Below are 25,795 nucleotides of genomic sequence, written 5' to 3'. Positions count from 1 at the left end.
GTAAAATTGAGTCCATCCGAAACCTCTTGTACCTGATAGTTTTGTTCAGGGGCTTCAGATTTAGAATTAACCTGTAAGCTCCTGATGGTTTTCGGACCACAAAAACATGAGTAAAATCCCCCCCCCCCACCTCTGCATCGGGGACTTTTACCACTACATTCTGCTCCTCTAACTCCCGTAGTGAAGCGAACAAAGTTGATGCCTTTTGTGGACACCTGGGCAGGTTCATTACCAAAAACCTGCGCTGCGGTGGTACCCCCTGATGCCTAATACAAAGAGGCTGGAGATCTCTGCTTGTGGGAGGAAGACCCCCAATCTTCCTCCCACCGGGGGAACCAAGTCATTGCGGCTTCTGGGGCTGCTCAGGAGGACGGAAATCGCTCCTCCTTTTCCCCTACCTCTCTGCCCCCATGGCTTTTTCTGACCCTCTAGCCTAAGGACCTGTATCCTCTTTTGGGTACAAAACTTCCTTCCCCCCTGCTCCTGCAGTTTTCGCTTAAGGGGAAAATACTTTTTTCTGTCCGCCGTGCGATCTAACACCGTCTCCAGCCCTGGGCCAAACAGGAGATCCCCTGTAAATGGAATGCCACATAACTTAACTTTAGAGGCAATGTCTCCCTGCCATGTCTTGAGCCAGAGTGCCCTACAGGCCGAATTGGTAAGGGCCACTGACGTAGCTAACAACCTCACTGAGTCCGCCGAAGCGTCCGCAATGTAGCCTACCCCCATAGTAACGTCTGAAAAGATGCCAGGATCCTATCCTTAGGAGAATCAGTCACAATATGCGTCTGCAAATGCGTGAGCCAGTATTCCATGTTTCTGGCTACTACCATAGTGGCCATGGCGGGCTTTAAATTGGACAAAGTAGAGTCCCAGGGCTTTTTAAGGAGGGAATCTGCCCTCCTGTACATACTGTCCGGTAGAACCCCCATATCCTCAAAAGCCAAGTCCATCCTCCTAGCTATCTGGGAAAACGCAGCGTCCAACCTGGGATTCTTATTCCACAAAGCGAACGGGTCTTTATCGAATGGGAATCTGCGTTTAAGGGATCTAGTGAAGAAAGGCTTCCTCTCAGGATCCTGCCACTCCTTTTTAATCATATCAACTAATACCTCGTGGATGGGAAAAACCCTACATTTTTGCTCTTCCATGCCCTGATACATCTGGTCGTGCAACCAGATGTCCAGAGTGGCACAGATAGCCCCCAACAAGTCCTCAACCTCCTCCAGGGACAACTTCTATCTAGAGGGGCCTCTGGGTTTGTCTGAGGGACCCTCCCCTTCGGAATCCTCCTCGGACTGGGAGCCCAGGGATGGCTCGCACTCCACAGCCTCCTGGCTTTCCGTCCCTCGACTAGTTGAAGGAAGAACCTGCCGGGGGGGACGGGGCGCGGCCTGGGATGAAGCCAAATTCTCAACTAGCGATTTGAAGGAATCAAAGGTATTAGTTCTCTAACTGATTTAACCAGGTCCCCCTGTGGCGGAATCTCCTCCCTAACTAATCCCTCAATACAGGGCCCACATAGCACCTTTTTCCAAGAATCTTTTAGGGTCGCCTTACATGACGGGCACTTCTGCTTAGACGCCTGGTGCACAGTCTCCACCCTAAACCACCAGGTCTCGCTGTCCCCTGACTGCACCTGGAGAGGCCTCCGCAGATGTCTCCACACTGGAGGAAACACCAAAACTGAGGTCGTAGGGGAGTGTCAGAGGCTTTATTTTGGGTGGAGGTGTTTCCTCAGGTGGGGAGGAGCCGAGGTCTCTCAAGGTGCTGTCCTGAAAGACGAAAGGGGAAAAATTAAATAAAGACCCGAAATTAAGTGCAGATTCATATTGTGGAAGGTAGAGGCTGTGCACAAATCTTTAGATCAGCCTTTCTCAACCTTTTCAAAGCAGAGGAACCCTTGAGATAACTTTCCGGTTTTAGGGAACCCCTGCTAAAAATGACGGGAAGTGTTCTTAGAGTCCAGACTGGCTGACCTTCCCCCTCAGCAGAGATAATCTGTGTAGGACAACCTTTCTCAACATTTTCAAGGCAGAGGGACGCTTGAAATAACTTTCCGCTTTCGGGGGGAACCCCTGCTAAACATGACTATATCTACAACTCATGAGACGTTAATGTGATGGTCAGTGGGAAGAATGCCCTTTACACTTGTGGTCATTGGGAAGAATGACCCCCTTACAGATTGCTAAAAAGATCAATGGTGTCAGTGGGAACTTTGCTTATTGCTCAAGGAACCCCTGGTAACCTCTGGAGGAACCCTGGTTGAGAAACCCTGCTTTAGATGATCATTAAAAGAGGGGCAAAGCTTTTTTGGTCAGACATCTCTTCTGGGTCACAGGGGTACCTTTATTTCTGCACTCTTATGACCTAGATTTGGCTAAAGCCTTCTGTTGGTTGACATCACAGAGCCGGTCCAATCTCTGGAAGGATCCCGACTTTAACATAGGAATCCACCCAGATGCCTGACCAGCAGTTGGCTCAGCTTCTCAGCTTCCACTGATTGATCACTGAGAGTCATGGCTCTCTTCTCAGAGCAGGCCATGAATTGAGCAATTAGCGGTCTCTGGGACCGATGCTGCAGCCATATAGGTGAGCATGTGTATTTGTTTTTGTTGATTTCCCACACTTCTCCTTTAAATGTATTTAAGAAATGTAAGTACCCAGTCTGACCTGGTATTAGACCTTTGAAGTTTTTGTACAGCATAGCCCAGAGTTGGGATCTGAATGTGGCTTGCTCTTCAGGGAGCAACACTAGTGTAAACTAGCCCTAAGTGTTACTGATCCGCAGCAGAGAAAAAACAGGTCTCCAGCCCTTCCAGACAGGGCTATGCTGTGTGGCAGAGCTGTGTAAACCACCAGCCTGGATGGACAGAAATACACATCCTTAGGCAGTTAGAATACCTTCTGTGTCTTTAGCTGCTTGCCTGGCATTCATTAAAGGTGAACTCTGTAATAAGCTACTATTGTTTAAATACAAGTGGCATGTGTATTCTTCCTTGAATCTTTGTGCCTTGTGTGTTCCTTCCAGATGCGAAAGCTTCCTGTAATACAGACCTGTCATTGTTGCTCTCTCTACTTGTGCAGGGTGACCGGTCTGGTCTCCGCCCTTCTGTAGACTTCTGTAGGCAACCTGTAGAGGGTGGAGCCTGCTGGGCCACTCCCACAGCTCTGCTCTCTGCACAGGCTATTTCCAACACAGTGATGATGTCACGGCTACTTTTACAAGGTAATATGTTGGTTTGCTAAGGCATCTGCTTCACACAAAGTGACTGTATAACCTTTGTAGCTATTGAAGACTATATGAAAGTATAGAGTTCACCTTCAAAAAGAAAAAAGAGATCATCTTTTATTAAAGTGTTACTAAACCCAGGGCCCTTCATTCACTATATCTGGTCTCCCACAGTACACAGAACATGGAAATGCAGTTATTATAGTAAATATAAACTGCTAAATACCTTTTCTCATTAGAAGTTAGAGCAGTCTTGTGACTTCTATCAGTGTCCAACAGAGTATTGGTTACAGCTTGCAGGAGGAGTTTTCATTCTCCACTGATTGTCCAATGAGGCTGCATAACACCTGACCATCTGTCTAGACAGTGCTGATTGGCTCTTTGCTGGGTGCCCTGTGCATCACTCCTCCAAGAGAACCCCCCCCTCAAAAACCTCTCTAGCAATATACACTACACTGAGCATGTGCAGCTTGCCCCCAGGGCTCTGTTCTATCAGGCAATGGATTGGGGACATTAGAAGAAGGGGATCAGAGAAGACAGGATCAAACAGCCTTTTTACATAATACAGAGGATTAACCCCTTAGGCTCCACAGTGAGTATAACAAGCATGCTTTACTGCATATACAGACTGATTGTACTGTGGTGGGTTTAGTAAGACTTTGTCATGTGTGCCGGGACCAGTGCAAAGCCAATCTTCCCATACAAGAGCAGCTGTGCTTCCCTTGCACCATGTACAGCTAGGTAGATGAGCTGCATATTGCACAGGACTCTCCCACTCACCTGCAGACACAGAACCCAGCATCCCACTCCTGTGCACATCATGTGCTGCCTGCACACCTCCCACTCATAACTCCCCCCCCTGTAGGACACATTACATGGCACAGTCCCCCTCCCCCCCATCCTCAGTCCTCAGTGGAAGTGCCCTGTGTGCCTCCATCGAGCTGCAGCTCTGTGGCTCCTGTGCTAAAATCAGCCATTACCGTAATCTCCGGAGCAGAGGCGCACCGCATGATTGACAGCCGATATCCATAGAAACAGAGCTAGCAGAGACACTCCATACAAGCAGCCTGGCTGGGTGACGAGTCTCTGCCATATACGGCGCTGGGAATAAATGCAATAGATTTTTTTTATCTGTCCTTTTTTTTTTCATTTGCTGAGAGTGAGATCATTGAGTAACCTTCTTGTGATCAGAGGGTGATGTGGATGTGCAGGGACAGACTCACGTGTTGCAGTGTGTGCACAGCATCCTGACCATCAGCATCCTGACCATCAGCAACCTGACCATCAGCAACCTGACCCATCAGCACCCTGACCCATCAGCACCCTGACCATCAGCACCCTGACCCATCAGCACCCTGACCCATCAGCAACCTGACCATCACCACCCTGACCATCACCACCCTGACCATCAGCACCCTGACCAGCCAGATCTCCGGCAGGGACTCCTTCATTTGGATCTGCTTCTCTAATTTTTTTTTTCCAATTTGCATTTCTACACATTATTTTTATTTTTTTTGGAGCCACTCTGGTGGCTGGTGGGCTGAGACCCACTCTGATCCATTGGATTTCCTCTTCTTTCTCTTGGGGGTGGTGAGTACCATTCTTCCTAACTGCAATGTTACCATGGATTATTCTCCTCTATTTCCCCAATAGGCAGTGCCTTGCATGTCTCTACATAGGAACTGGTGGGTGGGTGTGTGTGTGGGGGGGGGGGGGGACATGCAGGTGACTTGTGCAAGTTTGGGGCAAGGTGGATTGTGAGTCAGGGGTCATAGGTGGGGGGTCATGACATGCGGGGTACACAGCATCCTACAGTGGGAAGGTTGGTGCCCACAGCTGCAGCACATTGCTAGGATGTGGGCTGCCTGGTAGAAAGCAATGCATGGGGAATAAACTGCTATACAGTGCCTGTGTGTGTACATATATATATATATAATTACAAGTATACAGACAAATATTCCACATGCAAGACTATATCCATGCTTTTCAATACATATACTATATATAGGGTTTCCAAACTGGCTGGAATTTTGCCGGCCTGGTTGCTATAAAAAAAGAGACTTGTTGCCCATGGTATTCACAGGAAGGACATCATAAGGCTGGTATTTTGTTCCCAGGAAAGGTGAAATCCTTACATATCTATAGCATATGGAGGTATAGTCTGTGAATGTATATGTACAATAGTAGCCATGTGTCATTAAATATTTACTATAGGTATGCGTATGTATTGTATGTGTAAATACTGTAGTAGCTATGTATATAGATATTATAACACACAAAGATATATATATATATATATATATATATATATATATATATATCAGTTACGTATCTACGTATAGTATAGGTATGTAAAGGAATAGTATGTACAGCATATGTACTGTAGTAGCTTTGATATACATGTAGTAGTGCACATGCACAGTTACATATTCACAATTTGTGTAGGCATGTGTATGTATATGTAGTGTAGTAGCCATGTATATAGATATTATAATACACACATAGATATATAATATACACAAAGTTTCATATGTACATTTAGTATAGCTATGTGTATGTACAGTGTATGTAGTGTATTAGCTTTGATATACATATAATACAAACACATAGATATTTATTAAATACACATGGTTACATATGTACATATAGTATAGGTATGTATAGTATATATATATCTATATATATCTATATATATATATCTATATATAGCGCAGTAGACAAGTATAACATTTTGAAATGTACACACATAGATATATATTATATGCACACAGTTACATATGTACATTGGTATAGGTATATGTATGTATAGTATGCATATGTAGTGTAGTAGCCATGTATATAAATATTATATTACATACACGCCCAGGGCGGACTGACCATTCGAACACTATAGGTACAGTATGTGTATGTATATGTAATGTAGTAGCCATGTATATAGATATAGTAATACGCACAAATATTCATTACATACACACAGTTAAATATGTACAAATGGCATAGGTATGTGTATGTATCGAATGTATATGCAGTGTAGTAACCATGTGTATATAGTAATGCACATATAGCTATATATTATATACAGAGTTATACATACAGTATAGTAAAGGTATGTGTATGTATAGCATGTATATGTAGCGCAGTAGCCAGGTATATAGATATAGTAATGTACACATAGATATAAAACATATACACAGTATATTATAGCATGTGTAGTATGTATTTATAGTGTAGTAGTAGCCATGTATAGAGATATAGTAATATACTCATAGATATTTATTATATGTACACAGTTACATATGTGCACATTATAGGTATGTGTAGGCAGGTACAGTATATGTAGTGTGGTAGCCATGTATATAGATATAGTAATACAGATAGATATACATGATATTGTATACACACATTCACATGTGTACATTTAGTCTAGGTATGTGTTTGTATAGTAAGTATATGCAGTGTACCAGCCATGTATTCAGCTATAGTAAGATATATATATATATATTCCATGCACGCAGTTACACATGTATGTATATGTAGTGTAGTAGCCCTATATGAATGTACATGCTTCCTGTCACTCCTATGAGGCACCCAGCTTCTTCCAGGACATGAATGACACCAGTGATATGTTAATATTTCATCCATGCCTATTACCGCCTGGCACACTTCACACATCCCTGTCCATTGTTTGTTTCCCTTTTTAAACACTTACAAACTGCAGTGAGAAAATGTGGCCCCGCAGAGGGGCTGTGGGCCCCATGTCCAGGCCCCCAGGTTTACCTGCCTGCTATACGGTCGGTGTATGTATGTGAGTGTATGAGGGGGTGGAGAGGATGTCTCCTCTCTAGGAGTTAGGATGTGAAGGCCTCGTCCCTGCCATGACTATTCCCATGTGCACAGACGATGGAAAAGTGACCCTCATGTACCCCGCTCTATTAATAAATCCCTCAGGCTCTCAATGGCTTCACGCGTCTTCATACGCTCCAAGCGTCTTTTTTTTTTTTTTTTGCACCCGTTTCCAGATTTCAAAGCCTGATGATTGGGATGTGACAGCTGCATTAGGAAGCAGCAGGCCGAACGCAGCTACGAGATGATTTGCAGACGGATTGAAAAATTGCATGCACGATATTGAATTATTTTCAGTCGTACATTAGATTCCATTAGCTTCCACCTTGGCGGCCGAGGATGGGGCGTGCATTAGGCACATGAGGCGAGGGCACAGCGAGTTCAAGGTGATGAATTATCATTGCACAACTCGATTTAATACCCAACGCGCACTCATCAGATAAATCTGATAGAGAGAAATAAAATCAGCCACATTATACGTAGAGTTTATTGCCACACTGGTTCTGTGGAGGCTGTAGGCTCTTAGGCTGACCATACACTATATACTTTGATTGTACAATCATCTTTACATATACCATCAGCTATGTAGCCTAACGTGATTCTTCTCACATGGATTGTGTAGGTTTGTCCTCATATTACATAGAGGAGAATGTACAGAGGTTGTACAATCAGATTGTATGGTTTATGGCCAGCATTATAGTATCCACTGACATCCAATAAAAATTTATGGATCATGATAGACAGCTGTAGACATAGAAGCCTAGAGCTTTGTTTATGGGCTCATGTACGTGGGACGTTTGTAAAACACTTCTGAACGATGGAAACTGACTGCTGGAAAGCGTAGGTTAAAAAACATCTGTTTAGCCGCGTTTGCACACCACGTTTATTTGTGTTTATGAGCGTTTGCGTTTAGAAGCGTTTTTTAAACATAACATCAGGAGACCTTCCAAAATGCCCAGAATGCACTGAAAAACAGTAAAAAATTAACTATTTCAGATATTTTGAGAGAAATAGAGAGAGCAGATGCAGAGAGAGCAGTATGTGTTGAGAAGACCTGTCTTTTCTGGTTGTATTCATTATGGATCCCATCATGAGCATAATGCGTCACGTTCTACCATTTTTTCCTTCACGCGAAACCTGGAACTGACTGCGCTGGTGTACCGGGTCCATTGGAATACATGGAAAACGCTTTGTATGCATTTCTGATGATGAAAAATAGCTCTGGACAGCATTTGGACATGGAACAGTTAAAAACCGCTTATAAATGCGGTTAGCCGCGTTTACACACGTCTACAAGCATTTGACGTTTGAAACGCTGATAAAATCTACTCCTGAACGCAAGTTTGGTGCGTTCAGAAAAACAACTGTAAACTCAATTGCCTGTAAATGACTGTAAACAACAGTGTACATGGACACATAGGAAAACATTAGGGAGAGTTCAGGGGCTGCTGAAAAAAACGCAGAAAAGCTCCTAAACGTGAGTTTATCAGCTGCAGTGTACATGAACCCTAAGAATGCATGCCATCATAGCAGTTTAGGTGTCTTCAGTTACCCCATAGCAGGTCTAGTCACATGTACTACAAGGACCAGACATGCTAGTCAGAAATATGTATGGCCACCATGCCTTCCAGTAGCAAACTTCCCCGAGGAAGGCGGAGCAATGCTTTAAATATATACTTTAAAGAGGATTTTCAGCATACCAGATGGCAGTGCAAGTGAAATCTGTGTCTGCAGCTTGTTGCCTGAAAATCCTTTTTTTAAAGTAGATCTGCATGTGATGTTAACAGTCTTTCTGCGGTGGATCATTTAAACTGGAGCTCCACTCTCTTAGTCAACATGGACTATTTGTAATCCTTAGGTCCCTTTCAGACGGAACGGATGTGATCCGCCTGCTTGGCGGGGGATCTCTCCACTGGTCTCCGCTGAGCAGGCAATGACAGGCGGACACAGATATTGCCCGCTGATCTCAATGGGATGGTCAGATGGAAACGCCTGTCTGTTTCCACCTGATTGTCATCCAATCTGCTGGATGGAAAGGGAACTGATCCCATCCGTCTGTTTTTGGCATGCAGGATCGGATCGGATGCCGGCGCGTGTCAGTCGAGAATATTCCACTAGAAGTCTATGGATGGACCGATCGGGTCCACCTGAAAAACAGACAGGTGGACCCCATCGGTCCACTCATGTGAAAGGGGCCTTATCCTGCTAGCATTAGTAAATAGGAAAGTATATCATATTTACTTGTTTTAAACTTTTTTGTTACATTTCTTCAGTTACTTTCCATGCCTAGGCAAATTATATCATACATCCCAGGAGTCTTCAGGAGGGTTCTCAGCTCAAGCCTATGCCTGAGCTAAGGGCAGATGGATTCCAGGAAGTAAATGCTACATGAATTATCTGCCCTTACTCAAGATGCCAGAAATGCCAGGGGGTGTTTTTCAAAATGGTTTCTCAACAAAATAAAGCATGGAGACATAGATGGATAAGGCAGTTTGCATTGAATTTTAAAAATGAATTAAATTGCATTTTTGGTTTGTGGTGATTAGATGCAGTGCAGTTCCACTTTAATAGTAATAGAAAAGCAAAATTACCTGTCTGGAGAAAATGCTACATTGGGTTCCCTCCAGTGCTGATCACCTGGTCAGTAGACAATTGTTCAGTCTACCTGTGTGGACGGGAAGTATTCTTAGAGTACAGACTGGCTGACCTTCCCCTTCAGCAGAGATAATCTGTGTAGGACAACCTTTCTCAACCTGCTCAACACAGAGGGACCCTTGCAATAACTTTCCACTCTCGGAACCCCTGCTAAAATGACTATATCTACAACTCATGAGACATTAGTGTGATGGTCATTGGGAAGAATGATCCTTACACTTGTGGTCACTGGGAAGAATTATCCCCCTATAGATAGCTAAAATGATCAATGGTGTCAGTGGGAACTTATCTGAGGCAGAAATTGGTCATTGCTCAAGGAACCCCTTGCAGCCTCTGGAGGAACCCCAGGATTACATGGAACCCTGGTTGAGAAAGCCTGGTAGGACTGTTAACACTTCTTCCTTTTTTCATCTAGCACTTGACTTTAGGTCCCCTTTAAGCCCCGATTCACATATATGCAGCCGTGCAGGCCGCGTTTTGCACGGGTAAAAGAGCCCATTCATTTGAATGGACTCCCGTGCCCCGTGACACGCAGAAAAGAAGTCCCTGCACTTCTTTTGAAAATGCAGCCTGCACGGGAACCTCAGTTCCCAGTACGGTTGCCTTTTCCAGTGCGGGCCGCGTGCCATGAGAACTAATGGCACCCGCCCACGGGTCTGCATTTCTCTGTGTGGGTGTGCACAGATTTTCGAGCAGATCCGCAGTGGAACCACCTGCACAGATGTGAACCAAGCCTAAAAGAGGGTGATAACGCAGTCTAAAAGGTTCGGCCTTGGTTTTGCCTATGGCAACAATACTGTCATTATACCATTTTACCAAGCTGGCCACACAGTTGAACTAGTCTGCTTTAAAGATAAAAGTTCATTCTGTAACTGATAGGATGTAAGATGTGACCAAAGACAAAGCCAAATTCCATCATTAATAAATCAACATCATAGTACTAATGCTGGCCATATATGGGTTGAAATTCGACAGATTTTTCGTCCAAAAATCAGCCCTAAGAATAATCGGCTGATTTTCGCTCTGTTAGTGGGTCAATGACATTTTTGTGGTTCCTCCCCTTTTTGGTGATCGGGCATGTTGGAAAATTTGTGAAAAACTACAGATTTTCGACTCGATGGTCAAATCGTACGATCATTTTTCCAAAAAGAATATGCGCATGAGCCGTGACCTGGAAGGAACAGAAGTTTCACCTGTTATATGGGGTGAACTTTATGACTTGGTCGGCCGATTTTCAAAATCAATGATGGCGCCATCGGATTACCGAGCGAGCAACATTTTTGATTTTCAGACAAAAAAAATCGTTCGGAATTCGAACCATGTATGACCTGCATAAGAGTGCTAAAGCCTCATGCACACTGAGTGTTTGCTTGGCTCCTCTAAACAACGTATATCCTGGCAGGAGAAAAGCTGCTTAAAAAACACATTAAAAGCCATATTTTTAAGCATTTGCATGCATTTATCCACGTTCAGCATTAAGGCATTTTATTAGCCAGAATATTAATTTATTCTGACCATTAGAATGCATTAACGCAATAATGAGCGTTTATGTGCGTTCAGGCGTTTTTTCTGCCCAAACGCTCCTCTTCTGAACACGCTGGTGAAGGTGTTTTCAGCCTGCAAATGCTGCTCCTCTAAAACCCCTATGTGTGCATGGACACATAGACTAATATACAGGTGTGTTTACAGGATAAAAAATAAATGCCAAACGCAATAATCTCCAAACACGGAAAGGTTTCTTCACAGTGAGAGCTGTGACAATGTGGAATAGACTCCCTCAAGAGTTGGTTCTGGCCAGCTCAGTGGATTGCTTCAAAAAAGTCCTGGATTCTTTCTTAGATACACAGAATATAACTGGATATAACATTTATAGGTAAAGTTGATCCAGGGAATATCCGATTGCCTCTCAGGGGATCAGGAAGGAATTTTTTTTCCCAGCAGGAGCAAATTGGATCGTGCTTTGCTGGGTTTTTTTTGCCTTCCTCTGGATCAACTGTGGGTGTAGGATTATAACTTTTTTTTTTTCTATGGTTGAACTGGATGGACTTTTGTCTTTTTTCAGCCAGACTAACTAACTATATAAAACCTGTAAAAGTGGCGTACATGAGGCCTAACACGGGTTGAGTTGGAGTTTTGGTGCCCAATTACTAATGTATCAGGTGCTCACCTAACTGCAGCCCCAGGTTCAGAGCAAAGCCACAGCTGGGGACACATGGTCGTAATCAAGGATTACCACTCGGATTGGCTAGCTTTTCCTAAACCCACCTCATACAGTGCCCATGGGACGTCAGTGCTTCAATGCCAGCAGCTGATGAAGTGATAATGATAGTATAAAATAGCAAGAAGGGCATGGGGGGGGGGGGGTTTGATGGAAATTAGCTGAACTTTAAGCTGCTTTGTCCACACCAGTAGACTTATAATGAGAGAGAAGAACATTAAAGCACAGTCACTGTATAGCACTGTTAAGCAAGAAACACAGCATAGATTAAAACCATAAAACACAATAATTAGGTAATTGCCATTGTTATTTACATGTCCTGGGGGAGATCTATTTCTATACAGCAGCTAAAGTCGTCTCATAATTCAAAACCAGTCCCCTTCTCATGGGTGTCTCAAGCTCCTTGGAAGCCTCAAATCCCAGGGTGTTCTGATATAAAAAAATCTCAATTTTGGTTAAGGTATAGCTAAAGCCAAAACATTATTATTATTAATAATAATAATAATAATAATAATAATAATAATATTGTTTTGAATAGAGTAGGTGCGGGTTAAAACCATTATAATTATACAAATCTTTTTAGGGAGATTTCCCTTTACTTCCTGTCCTCTCAACGTAAAGTAAAAGGATATATTTCCAATGTAAGGGGAGATTTCCCTTCTATTCCTGTTCTGGTGGCAGCTCAACATTTTTTATATACCATCACTTTCATTTCTGGTGATCAGAACTATTAGAAAAAATGACTCTCAGTAATGGGGACATAGCAATAAAAAACCTTACAGTGGTTCCCAAACCCTCTTGATTCTATTGAAATCTCCCCAAAAAGGTTTACCTTTACTTGTATTTTAACGTGTCACTAAACCCACATCATTAAAAGCTGCCAATAATGCTGACTAATAAGCTGTTCATACTTACTCGTTCACTATACGTTTCGTTTTCTGTATTCTGCAAAAAACCTGGTTGATCCTGCTGTTCTCTATCTCCCCCTTCAGTCCAAGTCCCCAATGCAGTTGGGGATTTTTCAGAGCAGTGTTGGCAGCTCTGCACATGTTCAGTTTTCAGTGAGTTTCAATGCATTTCCTCCCTATCACATCTGAGCTGCCCATGTGACTATAAAGTCACATGTGTTGGCGTGTACACAGTGGTAAATGACAGCCCACTCCCTCTATCCTTCTCCAGCTAAACACAATAGGGATGGAATTTTATATCTTGATTGATAGAGGCTTCATCTCCCTGTTATTCTAAGACACAGGTTGGAGGGGCGTGACACAGCTTGTGACTGGCAGAAATCCGCCCACACTGTGTTAATGCCAAAAAATAATAAAGATTAAATTTCAAATATATATTTGTATCATCCTTTAAACCAGCTTATGGATATTATTCATTTATTTTTACTTTGTATCTCAAAGGCAGTTTATTTATTTTGAACATGTAACCAGCAGCAGAGGTCTAGAAGCTCCTTCTGCCACTGTTTCACTGTAGACAGACTGGGAAAGAGCTGGGTCACGTGACAGATGTATATCGATGAGGAAAAAGGAACTTAGATATTTTCTTTATAAACATAATTACAATGCCATCATCCACATACGGAAAGAGAAGGGATAATGTAAATAAACAGTGTGTGTTTAGTATCACTAAAACTGAGGGTCAGCACACACTTCCCACCTCCTGCAACTCTCTATTGCTTCTTCATAGGATTGGGGCCCATATTGTCCAATAAGGAGTTTTGGTAGGGGGCTGGCCAGGCCAAAGGCATTTGAGACACTGTATAAAGGAACATGCATGACGCAGGACACTGAGATGGTGCCTGCTTTTGATTTAATAGGCCACTCTGACTTTTTAGTTTACAAAAGATGGGAAGTTGGGACTAGTTTGGATGGAAGACAATTCTCCAGTAGAGTGCCAGATCTTTAAACACTTGAACCCTGTAAGAAACCAGAGGGTGATGGAACCTGTCTGCCTTCACCTCAATAAAGGTATCAGTTTGGTAACTGTGTTCCATGAACAATGTCCATAAAGGAAAGAGCAATACTGCTGTATATATAGTACGACATGTCCACTCGTTCCTGAGATTTACACAGTCCTGCCAGGCAGCACACCCAGCCTGATGACCTGACATTTCTCTGCTGTATTTAAGTAACACAGCTAGGTCACCCCTCCCTCAATTCAGCCTAGGATTGGACAGTGGAGGATCAGCAAGAATTTTGTAAGGTCAGCACTCTGCTCTCTCCTTCTGTCAGTATGTTTCTTGTCAGTTCACACAATTGTTGGACAACTGAATGGCTGCTCTTTCCTTTTTCAGTCTGCTGTTTAGGAGATGTTAAGAAGTAGATACCAAGTCATAATGCTAGAGGCCAATACCAAGTTTTTAGTTACATTCAAACACTCTCATTAAAAATGTCCCAATGTGATCCTGGTCATGTGATCCTGCAACTCCAGCTCACCTTTGTCAAGGAGTGCTCGACAATGAATGAGAATTCTGGAAATCAGATTGGCTCCGATTGCCCAGCTGTTGTCAGTGCCTCTTCTCCCTCAACTGTCACAGTAGAACTGAAGCTGTGGGATCACGTGAACTGACCGACCAGTGCGGACTGAAAAAAGGTAAGTATACAGATGTTTTTTTTAATTAGGGTAGGTAAATTCAGTGGTGTATTTGGGTTTTGTGCTGGCCTAGGCAACACAAAAACTGTCTGCTCCCACGGACACCGACCAACACCCCCCTTTCCCTTCCCATGTAGAGAGCCTGACATTGACCAACAACACCCCTGCCTTCCACTACCTCCCCTCCTGGAGATAGAGAGAAAGAGACTCATCTTCAAAGCTCCGGACATCCCTGGGAACGAGAGTCAAGCTCTACATACACCATCAAGCAGCCCGCAGCCTCTCTTGGATCCCACCTGGTTTCCATGGCGTGTGTGTCCCTTCCTTCATCCCTTCTTCTAAGGGGAGGTGCTGCCCCCCTGAAAAATACCGTCCTAGGCAAGTGCCTTGTTTGCCTTGTGGTAAATACGCACCTGGGTAAATTAGGTAGTAGGAGGTGATAGGGGAAATTTTTAAAAGTAGTTAGTGCAAGGCAGAAATTATATTTATCAATACATTCATATCTGCCTGGAGTTCAGTTTTAAAGTGTATGTTTAGGCTTTACCCAAATTTACTCCCAAACCTCCACTACCTCTCTAGAGCATTAACGGTTTCTTTTACTGCTTCCTTCTTTTTTACTTCCTACAATATCCCCAGGCTTCTGAAATGTTTACAAGGACAGCTGCTGGGTGCTTAGTCCCTATTGGCATAGACAACCCCCCCCCCCCCAGAACTACATCTGCCAAGAGTCATTTGCCTATAAGCAGTGTGTGGACACGCTTTTGGGAGCCAAGCTATCAGCATTGTTTATGTTAGGGAAGAAATCAATGTATGCACATGGAGAAGGACATAGAGGGATAGGTGAAAGTGGTTGTGAAGACTTAAGGTTTTTTACCGTCATGCAGTTTATGCATGAAGGTAAAAAACCTTCAGTGTGCAGCAGCCTCCCCAGCCCCCCTAATACTTACTTGAGCCCCATCGCGATCTAGTGATGTGTGCAAGAGGTTCAGCTCTCCAGGGACTCTCCTTCCTCATTGGCTGTCACCTGCACTTTATATTTTTGAGATTTATTATCTCTTAGCTATGATTTGGTTAATATTAATGAGAGTCCTTTGACAATGAGTGAACACTTTAACACAGAAACAGAAATGTATTGGTAAATAGTATGAAGGTCTAAATTAACACAGAGCAATCTACACCCTGCAGCCACTTTATTAGGTACACCTGTTCAATTGCTTGGTAACACAAATTGCTAATCAACCAGTCACATGGCAGCTACTCAATGCATTTAGGCACATATAAGTGGTGAAGATGACTTGTTGAAGTTCAAAAAGAGCATCAGTATGCGGAAGAAAGGGGATTTAACTGACTTTCTGTCATCAGCAAAGCATTTTCATCCACACAACTGCCGCTTACTGTATATTTTCTGTTTTTCAGACCATTCTTTGTAAACCCTAGAGATGGTTGTGCATGGAAATACCAGTAGCTCAGTAGTTTTTGAAATACTCAGACCAGCCTGTCTGGCACCAACAACCATGCCATGTTCAAAGTATCTTAAATCCCCTTTCTTCCCCATTCTGATACTTGGTTTAAACTTCAGCAAGTCGTCTTCACCATGTTAACATGCCTAAATGCTGCCATGTGATTGGCTGATTAGCAATTTGTGTTACCAAGCAATTGAACAGGTGTACCTAATAAAGTGGCCGGCGAGTGTTCAGTACCTATTTATAGAAAAAAGAAAAAACATAGGAGATTAAACAAAGGAATTATAGAATATAATACTTATACCCTTAATAGACAAACAGCAAGACAGGCAACACATAAGACAAGTATGTATATACATTTCCAGAGAAAAGTCTGATATTTACCAGGTCTGTAGCATGGGGGCATCTATGACCTTTGGATCTTCTCTCTTCTGCCTCCCCCCAAGACCTGAACTGAGATAGACCTATCTTTCATAGACTTTGCATGGGACCATCCTGATTGGTGGAACTATCTAATCCATCTACTCAATCTGGCCATCCAGGATTGGACAATTTCCCCATCCCCTGTATTTAGCATAACTCAGCCCCTCACTAACACCTCCCTTTTTAGAGGGAAAGCACAGTGGCCAAATGGTTTGCACTTCCTCCTGGCAGTACTAGGGTTGTTGGTTCAAATCCCAACCACAGCACCACCTGCCTGAAGTTTGCATCTTCTCCCTGTGCCTGTGTGGGTTTCCTCCCACACTCCAAAGACATGCTGATTGGTTAATTGTGCATTCCTGGAAAGATGGCCATCCTCACTGAATATCTAAAGAGAAGGTCCTTTGAAATGGACGTTGTGAAAACAGAAGAGATTATGGCCTGGTCTAGATAATTACTTCAGCCCCATAGAGTCTGAGATAAGGAAATTAATTTAATTGTTGACTCTTCTCGCATACAGTATTAGGACGGATAAATAATAGAGCATTCTCTGTGGCACAGATATATTCAGTACATCAGAAGATTCCTACACTACAATATCTGTCTAGTAAATCAATTACTGAAACCTGAACCCTTGTTCATATATATATATATATATATATTTATATTAACCTCTTGCTGTCCGGCCCATTGCCGATAAATGGCTGGACGGGAGCGCTGCCAATGCAGGGGGGGGGGGTGGTTCTAAACATCCCCGCCCTCCCCGCATCCATTGCCTGTGCGCGCTCCCTGGGAGCACACAGCACCCCGATCTGGACCACTGTGTATACATCAGAACACAGATCACTGTACGGGACTTCTGTGTGAGGTCCCAATTCATGTGATCCCTGACTGGCCAATCAGTGATTACATGAACAGTAGTAAACAAGATGTCACCTCCTGACATCATTGTTTACTACTTGTGAAATCTGTGAATGATCACAGAGGTCACATGGTACAAGGCTATTCACAACAGCCTTGTACCATGTGACAAACTGTGACCAATCACTGCTCTCACAGTATTTCTCAATGGCTGCAGGAATGCAGCCAGAGAGAAATAGAAATGAATGCTCTTACAGCCTTTATGGGTGTAAAAGCAATCAGTGTGAAAAAAAAAAAAATATCATCACCCCCCCAAGTAGTACAGTGTCACTATGGTGACACTGTACTGCTAGGGTGACAGTATGTAAAAAAACACAAAAACCCATAAATAATAATATAAAAAAATAATAATGTAAACATTTTTTTTTTAAATTATAATTTTTTTTAATAAACTAATTTGGGTTATTTTTTTTACCAAAAAGATAGCTGAAAACATTTTCGCCAAGATTTGTGAAGAACGATTATTTATTTGCAAAACTGTATAGGAAAAACTATTTTTTTAAGTGTTGCATGACCGAGCAATTGTCATTCAAAGTGTGATAGCTCTGAAAGCTGAAAATTGGCCTGGACTGGAAGGGGGTGAAAGTGTCCGGACTTGAAGTGGTTAAACCAATATTTACAATGTCTTAGCTTGTAACTTATTTAAAATATAGTTATACAAATATCTATTTACACATGCTAATGGTGATTATACATAAACCTCTCATAAGGCAACATGGCTCACAGCCAATGAGCCAATGAGAAGAGAGAGGGGGCATGGCCAAGCCGCAGCTCTGTGTGTGAAAGGACACGCTCAGGAGAGAGCCTGCTTGCATGCCCCATAACAAGCTGCTTGCTCTGGGGGCACTCAGCAGGACGTCAGCACAAGGAGCATGGGCGGGGAACCCGAGAAGAGGAGGATCAGAGCTGTTTTGTGCAAAACCACTGCACACAGCAGGTAAGTATACCATGTTTGTTACTTTTTGTTTTTGTAAAAAATTGCTTTTAACATCACTTGAAGTTTTGTAATCGAGCAGCCAGGGCTGACAACACTGGTTGGGATTTCAGGACAGCAGAGGCACTGTGTTGTCACCTCAGACAGGAAGTTTGGAGCACACTGGGTGTCTGGCAGATCGCAAGGTAATTTCTACTCTTGCAGCATTTTTAAAGGCTTAAAAATGGAGAAAAGGGCATGTAATTGAGAGAAATACTGAATATGTTTTTTTAATTTTTGCTCTGCCATATACTATAACATTGCTATTTCCTGACACAAGAACAGATTGTAGGCACTAGTGACAGATTGTGAGTCCCCCAGTGGCAGATTCTGACCCGGTGACACGGCTCTTTCAGGATGACCTTGAACTCAATGCTATTCTTTTGTTCTAAGCCCACAAGGGCAGCTTAACAATAGCCTGGTGGAGAGCGCGCTATCGAGTTGCTGACGCTGTTTATTTATTATTTCAGGGGGATTATGTCACAGTTGACGTTAATCATTTTCCTTTCCTAGCACAGTGGCCCATTGCTCTTTGTCACTGACTAACGAGTGTGATGTAATTAGTTCTTTTTCATTACCAAATGAAAAACGCTAATCATTATTGTTCTCTTTGGGTGCCAGTTTTGGTTGACAGAAAATTGTTACAAAGCGCTTTTCCTTGTGGTATTGCTTGTATTGTATATATAACCAGCATTGTGTCTATGCAGCTTGTGCTGGTCTGTTACTGTCCATCAGTGTGACTTATTCAGCTCAGGTCCCTTTTAACCGATAGATTGATTTTTGACTTCTGATGCGTGTGCGATGGCTCGGCTCAGCACGTGCTTGAAAATCTAAAATTAAATAATGCATGTGTTTTTAGTATGCTTTAGTATGCAGAACCTCTAGCCTGTTTAACATTTTTTTAAGACGCACATGTGAAAAAAGAACAGCTAAATTATAATAATCATAAAAGTGTATTAGTGGTTTAAAGCTGAACTCTGGGAGGTAACTAAATTAACAAATGCTGATACAGGCACTAACACTTGTTTACACCATCCTTTGTCTAGGCAGTGGGCTCCAAATTGCGGCCCGTAGACTGGATGCAGCACTTTGCTTGCTTTTCATGGCCCCTGCGGTACCTTTCCTCCCACTGATACAAGGCACTATTCCTCCCACTGACATTAATGATGGGGCACTATTCCTCCCACTGACACCAACGATAGGCACTATTCCTCCTACTGAATCCAAAGATGGGGCACTATTCCTCCCACTGACACCAACGATAGGCACTATTCCTCCTACTGAATACAAAGATGGGGCACTATTCCTCCCACTGACACCAACAATTAAGCACTATTCCACCAACTGACATAAACAATGGGGCACAATTCCTCCCAGTGAAATTATGGATTGGTTACTATTAATCCAACTCCCACTAGCACCAATGATGGGGCACTATTCCTCCCAGTAACACCAACAATGGGGCATAATTCCTCCCGCTAACACCAACAATGGGGCATAATTCCTCCCGCTAACACCAACAATGGGGCATAATTCCTCCCACTAACACCAACAATGGGGCATAATTCCTCCCAGTAACACCAACAATGGGGCATAATTCCTCCCGCTAACACCAATGATGGGGCACTATTCCTCCCAGTAACACCAACAATGGGGCATAATTCCTCCCGCTAACACCAATGATGGGGCACTATTGCTCCCAGTAACACCAACAATGGGGCATATCTCCTCCCGCTAACACCAATGATGGGGCACTATTCCTCCCAGTGACACCAACAATGGGGCATAATTCCTCCCGCTAACACCAATGATGGGGCACTATTGCTCCCAGTAACACCAACAATGGGGCATAACTTCTCCCGCTAACACCAACAATGGGGCATATTTCCTCCTGCTAACACCAATGATGGGGCACAATTTCTCCCACTGACATTAACTATTCCTCCCAGTAACACCAACAATGGGGCATAATTCCTCCCGCTAACACCAACAATGGGGCATAATTCCTCCCGCTAACACCAATGATGGGGCACTATTTCTCCCACTGACATTAACTATTTCTCCCATTGACATCGATGATGGGGCACTAATAATCCCACTGACAATGATGGAACACTATTCCACCCACTGACAACATCAATGGGTCACTATTCCTTTCACTGATACCAATGGTGAGGCACTAGTACTCTCATTGACACAAACGATGGGTGTTCCTTCCATTGACATTTTTGATGGGTCCCTAATAATTCTACTGACACCAAAGATGGGCACTATTCTTCTTCCCACTGACACCAATGATGGAGTACTGTTCTCTCCACTGACACCAATGATGGGGCATAATTCTACCACCGATACAAACAATGCAACACTATACTACTGACACCAACAACTGAGCACTATTCCTCCCACTGACATTATGGATGGGTTACTATTAATCTCACTGACACCAATGATGGGCACTATTCTGTCACTGACACCAACAATGGAACACTATTTTGTCACTGACACCAACAATGGAACACTATTCCTCCCAGTGACACCGCCAATGGGGCACTATTCCTCCCAATATTGATGGGTCCCTAATAATTCCACTGACACCAACGACCAACGGCACTATTCCTCCAAGTGACATCAACAGTGGGGTAAGTCTTCCCTCTGACACCAGCAATGGGGTACTGTTCTTTCCACTGACACCAATGATGGGGCATAATCCCTACCACCGATATGAACAATGCAACACTATTCCTCTTACTGGCACCAACAATTGAGCACTATTTCTCCCACTGGCATTATGAATGGGTTACTATTAATCTCACTCTGATGGGCACTATTTTAACCACTGACACCAACAATGGAACACTATTCCTCCCACTGACACCAACAATGGGGCACTATTCCTCCCACTGACACCAATGATGGGACCCTATCCCTCCTGCTGACCACAGGCAATACTGTATTACAATGTGTAGCTGTGTGAACAGGGTTAATCCAGCATTTTGTAAGTAGTTACCCTGTGAGCTTCTGATTGAGGCTATAAGTAGTCTTTTCTACAAAGAACATTTTAGGCAGAATCCGTAAGTAAGGAGGGGTGATACCGACATCCCAAATAGTACATTTATAGTACTGTAGGTAGAGAAAAGAGAATGGGACTTTTAATGGTACCAAAGTAATGGTATGTAAAGTAAAAAACACAGCATTTGCATTGAATATGGAATTCCCACAGGAATGAGCATACAATGCAGAATGCTTTCATTGACTTTATAATAAAGTACTGTGCTTTTACCTTTACATGTGGTCACTTTTTAATAACAAAATCCCTGTTCTTCTTTTAAACCTGCTTTTAAAAGGCCATTTCAACACACATTATGCACACATGGTCCATAGTTGTCATCATCAGGAAACCTGCCCTGTACTATAGCTTCCGTAAATGAAAAGCAATCTATGAATGGAGGACGGATGGATGGATGAATGAAAGGTTCTCTATTCAAACATCGCTTTTAATTCATGGTAGTTCTGGTACAACTTTGAATGGAGCAAGGCAGAAAGGATGAATGTAGTCAGCACTGGTGATGAGTGCCTGTCACAGTTCCAGTGCTAGTATTAACCCCTGCAAAACTGGAAAATTATGGCTGCGCAGTATGGCAAGGGGGTAGAGGACTAAAGATTTACGTTATGAGAACTGGCACCTGCACAAGGTATACTTTGCATTAAGTGTAAGAAACGTCCCTTGTGCTGATACATTTTTTTTTTTTTACTAAAGGTAAGTAATATTCTGTTTTATCCCACTCACAAAACAAAATAAGCATCAGATCCTGTATCAGCAGGAAATGATGTGGCGGTATAGTTATCAATTTTGGCACTTTCCAGAGTTTAGCTTTAAAAACTTTGCTTCTTTACATACATTGTAATTATGTGTTCATGGGGCTAAGCTATAATAATTAATTTCATAAGCTATACTTCTAGATCAGTGGTCTCCAAACTGCAGCCTGAGGGCCTGATGTGGCCCTTTGCTTGCCTTTATCTGGCCCTTGGAGCATTATTCTACTAACGAACACCAATGATGGGGCACCATCAATATAAGGAACATTCTTCCTATTGACCACAAATATAAGGAGCATTCCTCCCACTGACCACCAATATAAGGAGCATTCCTCTCACTGACCACAAATATAAGGAGCAATCTTCTCACTGACCACAAATATAAGGAGCGTTCTTCCCACTGGCCACAAATATAAGGAGCATTCCTCCCACTGACCACAAATATAAGAAGCATTCTCCCCCCTGACCACATATAAGGAGCATTCTTCCCACTGACCACAAATATGATGAGCATTCTTGCCACTGCCCACCAATATGAGGAACATTCTTCCTATTGACCACCAATAACAGTTGCCTTCTTCCCACTGACCACCAATATAAAGAGCATTCTTCTAATTGATCACAAATATAAGGAGTATGCTTACAATTGACCACCAATATAAAGATCATTCTTCCCACTGAACACAAATATGAGGAGCATTTTGCTCACTGACCATAAATACAAGGAGCATTCGTCCAACTGGCCACCAATATAAGGAGCATTCTTCCCACTGACCACCAATATGAGGAACATTCTTCCTATTGACCACCAATAACAGTTGCCTTCTTCCCACTGACCACCAATATAAAGAGCATTCTTCTAATTGATCACAAATATAAGGAGGATGCTTACAATTGACCACCAATATAAAGATCATTCTTCCCACTGAACACAAATATGAGGAGTATTTTGCTCACTGACCATAAATACAAGGAGCATTCGTCCAACTGGCCACCAATATAAAGAGCATTCTTCTAATTCAGTGGTTCTCAACCTTTCTAACGCCGCGACCCCTTAATACAGTTCCTCATGTTGTGGTGACCCCCAACCATAAAATTATTTTCGTTGCTACTTCAGAACTGTAATTTTGCAGTGGGAGGAATAGTGCCCCATCATTGGTATCAGTGGGAGGAATAGTGCCCCATCATTGGTATCAGTGGGAGGAATAGTGCCCCATCATTGGTATCAGTGGGAGGACTAGCGCCCCATCATTGGTATCAGTGGGAGGAATAGTGCCCCATCATTGGTATCAGTGGGAGGACTAGCGCCCCATCACTGATGTCAGTGGGAGGAATAGTGTCCCATCGTTGGTATCAGTGGGAGGAATAGTGTCCCGCCATTGGTGTCAGTGGGAGAAATAGTGCCCCATCATTGGTATCAGTGGGAGCAATAGTGCCCCATCATTGGTATCAGTGGGAGGACTAGCGCCCCATCACTGATGTCAGTGGGAGGAATAGTGTCCCATCGTTGGTATCAGTGGGAGGAATAGTGCCCCATCGTTGGTGTCAGTGGGAGGAATAGTGCTCCATCATCGGTATCAGTGGGAGGAATAGTGCCCCATCATTGGTGTCAGTGGGAGGAATAGTGCCCCATCATTGGTATCAGTGGGAGGAATAGTGCCCCATCATTGGTATCAGTGGGAGGAATAGTGCCCCATCATTGGTGTCAGTGGGAGGAATAGTGCCTATCATTGGTGTCAGTGGGGGGAGGAATAGTGCCCCATCGTTGGTGTCAGTGGGGGGAGGAATAGTGCCTATCATTGGTGTCAGTGGGGGGAGGAATAGTGCCCCATCGTTGGTGTTAGTGGGGGGAGGAATAGTGCCCCATCGTTGGTGTCAGTGGGGGGAGGAATAGTGCCCCATCGTTGGTGTCAGTGGGGGAATAGTGCCCCATCGTTGGTGTCAGTGGGGGGAGGAATAGTGCCCCATCGTTGGTGTCAGTGGGGGGAGGAATAGTGCCCCATCGTTGGTGTCAGTGGGGGGAGGAATAGTGCCTATCGTTGGTGTCAGTGGGGGGAGGAATAGTGCCTATCATTGGTGCCAGTGGGAGGAATAGTGCCCCATCGTTGGTGTCAGTGGGAGGAATAGTGCCGCATCGTTGGTGTCAGTGGGAGGAATAGTGCCCCATCGTTGGTGTCAGTGGGGGGAGGAATAGTGCCTATCATTGGTGTCAGTGGGGGGAGGAATAGTGCCCCATCGTTGGTGTCAGTGGGGGGAGGAATAGTGCCCCATCGTTGGTGTCAGTGGGGGGAGGAATAGTGCCCCATCGTTGGTGTCAGTGGGAGGAATAGTGCCCCATCGTTGGTGTCAGTGGGAGGAATAGTGCCCCATCGTTGGTGTCAGTGGGGGGAGGAATAGTGCCTATTATTGGTGTCAGTGGGGGGAGGAATAGTGCCCCATCGTTGGTGTCAGTGGGGGGAGGAATAGTGCCCCATCGTTGGTATTAGTGACACAAATGATGGGGCACTATTCCTCCCACTGACACCAATGATACTTACCTTGCTGACCCCTGCTCCAGCCTGGGCTCGCTCTCTCCCTCTCCCATCTACAGCCTGCAGAAGCAAAATTTGCACTTACCTGTCAGCTGTCTTCCTTCTCTGGCCTCTCTCCTCTTCACTCGGTCCTGCAGCTCCCTCGATCTTCTTCGATCTGCGCGCTCTGCCGCTCGGCTCCTCCTCTCCAAGCTCCACCTCCTCGCCGGTGATTGGCCGCCTGTGTGCCTCTCCTGAGCTACAGTTCCGGTGGCCAATCAGCGGCGAGGAGGCGGAGCTGTTGAGTGATCCCGGAGGTGTGGCCAGGTTACAGGGGCAGCATATCATCCCGCCCACAGATCGCGAGACAGAGCAGCGGTGTCTCGGTTCCTAAGACCATCGGAAATATGTGTTTTCCGATGGTCTTAGGCGACCCCTGGGAAATGGTCGTTCGACCCCCAAAGGGGTCGCGACCCCCAGGTTGAGAACCGCTGTTCTAATTGATCACAAATATAAGGAGGATGCTTACAATTGACCACCAATATAAAGATCATTCTTCCCACTGAACACAAATATGAGGAGCATTTTGCTCACTGACCATAAATACAAGGAGCATTCGTCCAACTGGCCACCAATATAAGGAGCATTCTTCCCACTGACCACCAATATAAAGAGCATTCTTTTCACAGACAATCAACATAAGGAGCATTCTTCCCACTGACGGCAATTATAAGGTGCATTCTTCCCATTGGCCTCCAATATGAGAGGCATTCTTCCGACTGACCACAAATATAAGGAGCACTCTACCCACTGACAACCAATGAAGGGAGCATTCTTCCCGTTAACCACCATAATAAGGAGCATTCTTCCCTCTGGCCTCCAATATAAGAGACATTCTTCTCATTGACCACAAATATAAAGAGCATTCTTCTCACTGGCCATCAATATAAGCAGCATTCTTCCCACTGACCACCAATATAAAGAGCATTCTTCCCACTGACCACAATATAAGTAGCATTCTTCCCAGTGACCACCAATATAAGGTGCATTCTTCCCACTGATGGCAATTATAAGGAGCATTCTTCTCATTAACCACCAAAATAAGAAGCATTCTTCCCTCTGGCCTCCAATATAAGCAGC

General features: G+C 43.8%; 1 protein-coding gene across 5 annotated transcripts in view; it reads left to right on the top strand.

Annotated features, from left to right (window-relative positions):
* Nucleotides 1-3,805: 3,805 nt before the first annotated feature.
* Nucleotides 3,806-25,795, top strand: part of LOC149467774 (ankyrin repeat and sterile alpha motif domain-containing protein 1B-like) — a 188,303-nt gene continuing 166,313 nt past the window's right edge. The window contains exon 1 of one of the 5 annotated variants that reach the window (XM_089671183.1): nt 3,806-3,824. The gene's annotated coding sequence lies outside the window, so the exon portion shown is untranslated. Of the gene's footprint in view, nt 3,825-4,141; nt 4,823-25,795 lie in introns of those variants that run through there. The other 4 variants (XM_089671181.1, XM_089671184.1, XM_089671185.1 and 1 more) reach the window with 4 other exon arrangements.

This window comes from Staurois parvus, unplaced genomic scaffold (genome assembly GCF_062004578.1).
Source record: "Staurois parvus isolate SC_StPar_1 unplaced genomic scaffold, SC_StPar_1.0 ptg000101l, whole genome shotgun sequence".
NCBI lineage: Eukaryota > Metazoa > Chordata > Amphibia > Anura > Ranidae > Staurois > Staurois parvus.
This window is presented reverse-complemented; position numbering and strand designations above follow the sequence as displayed.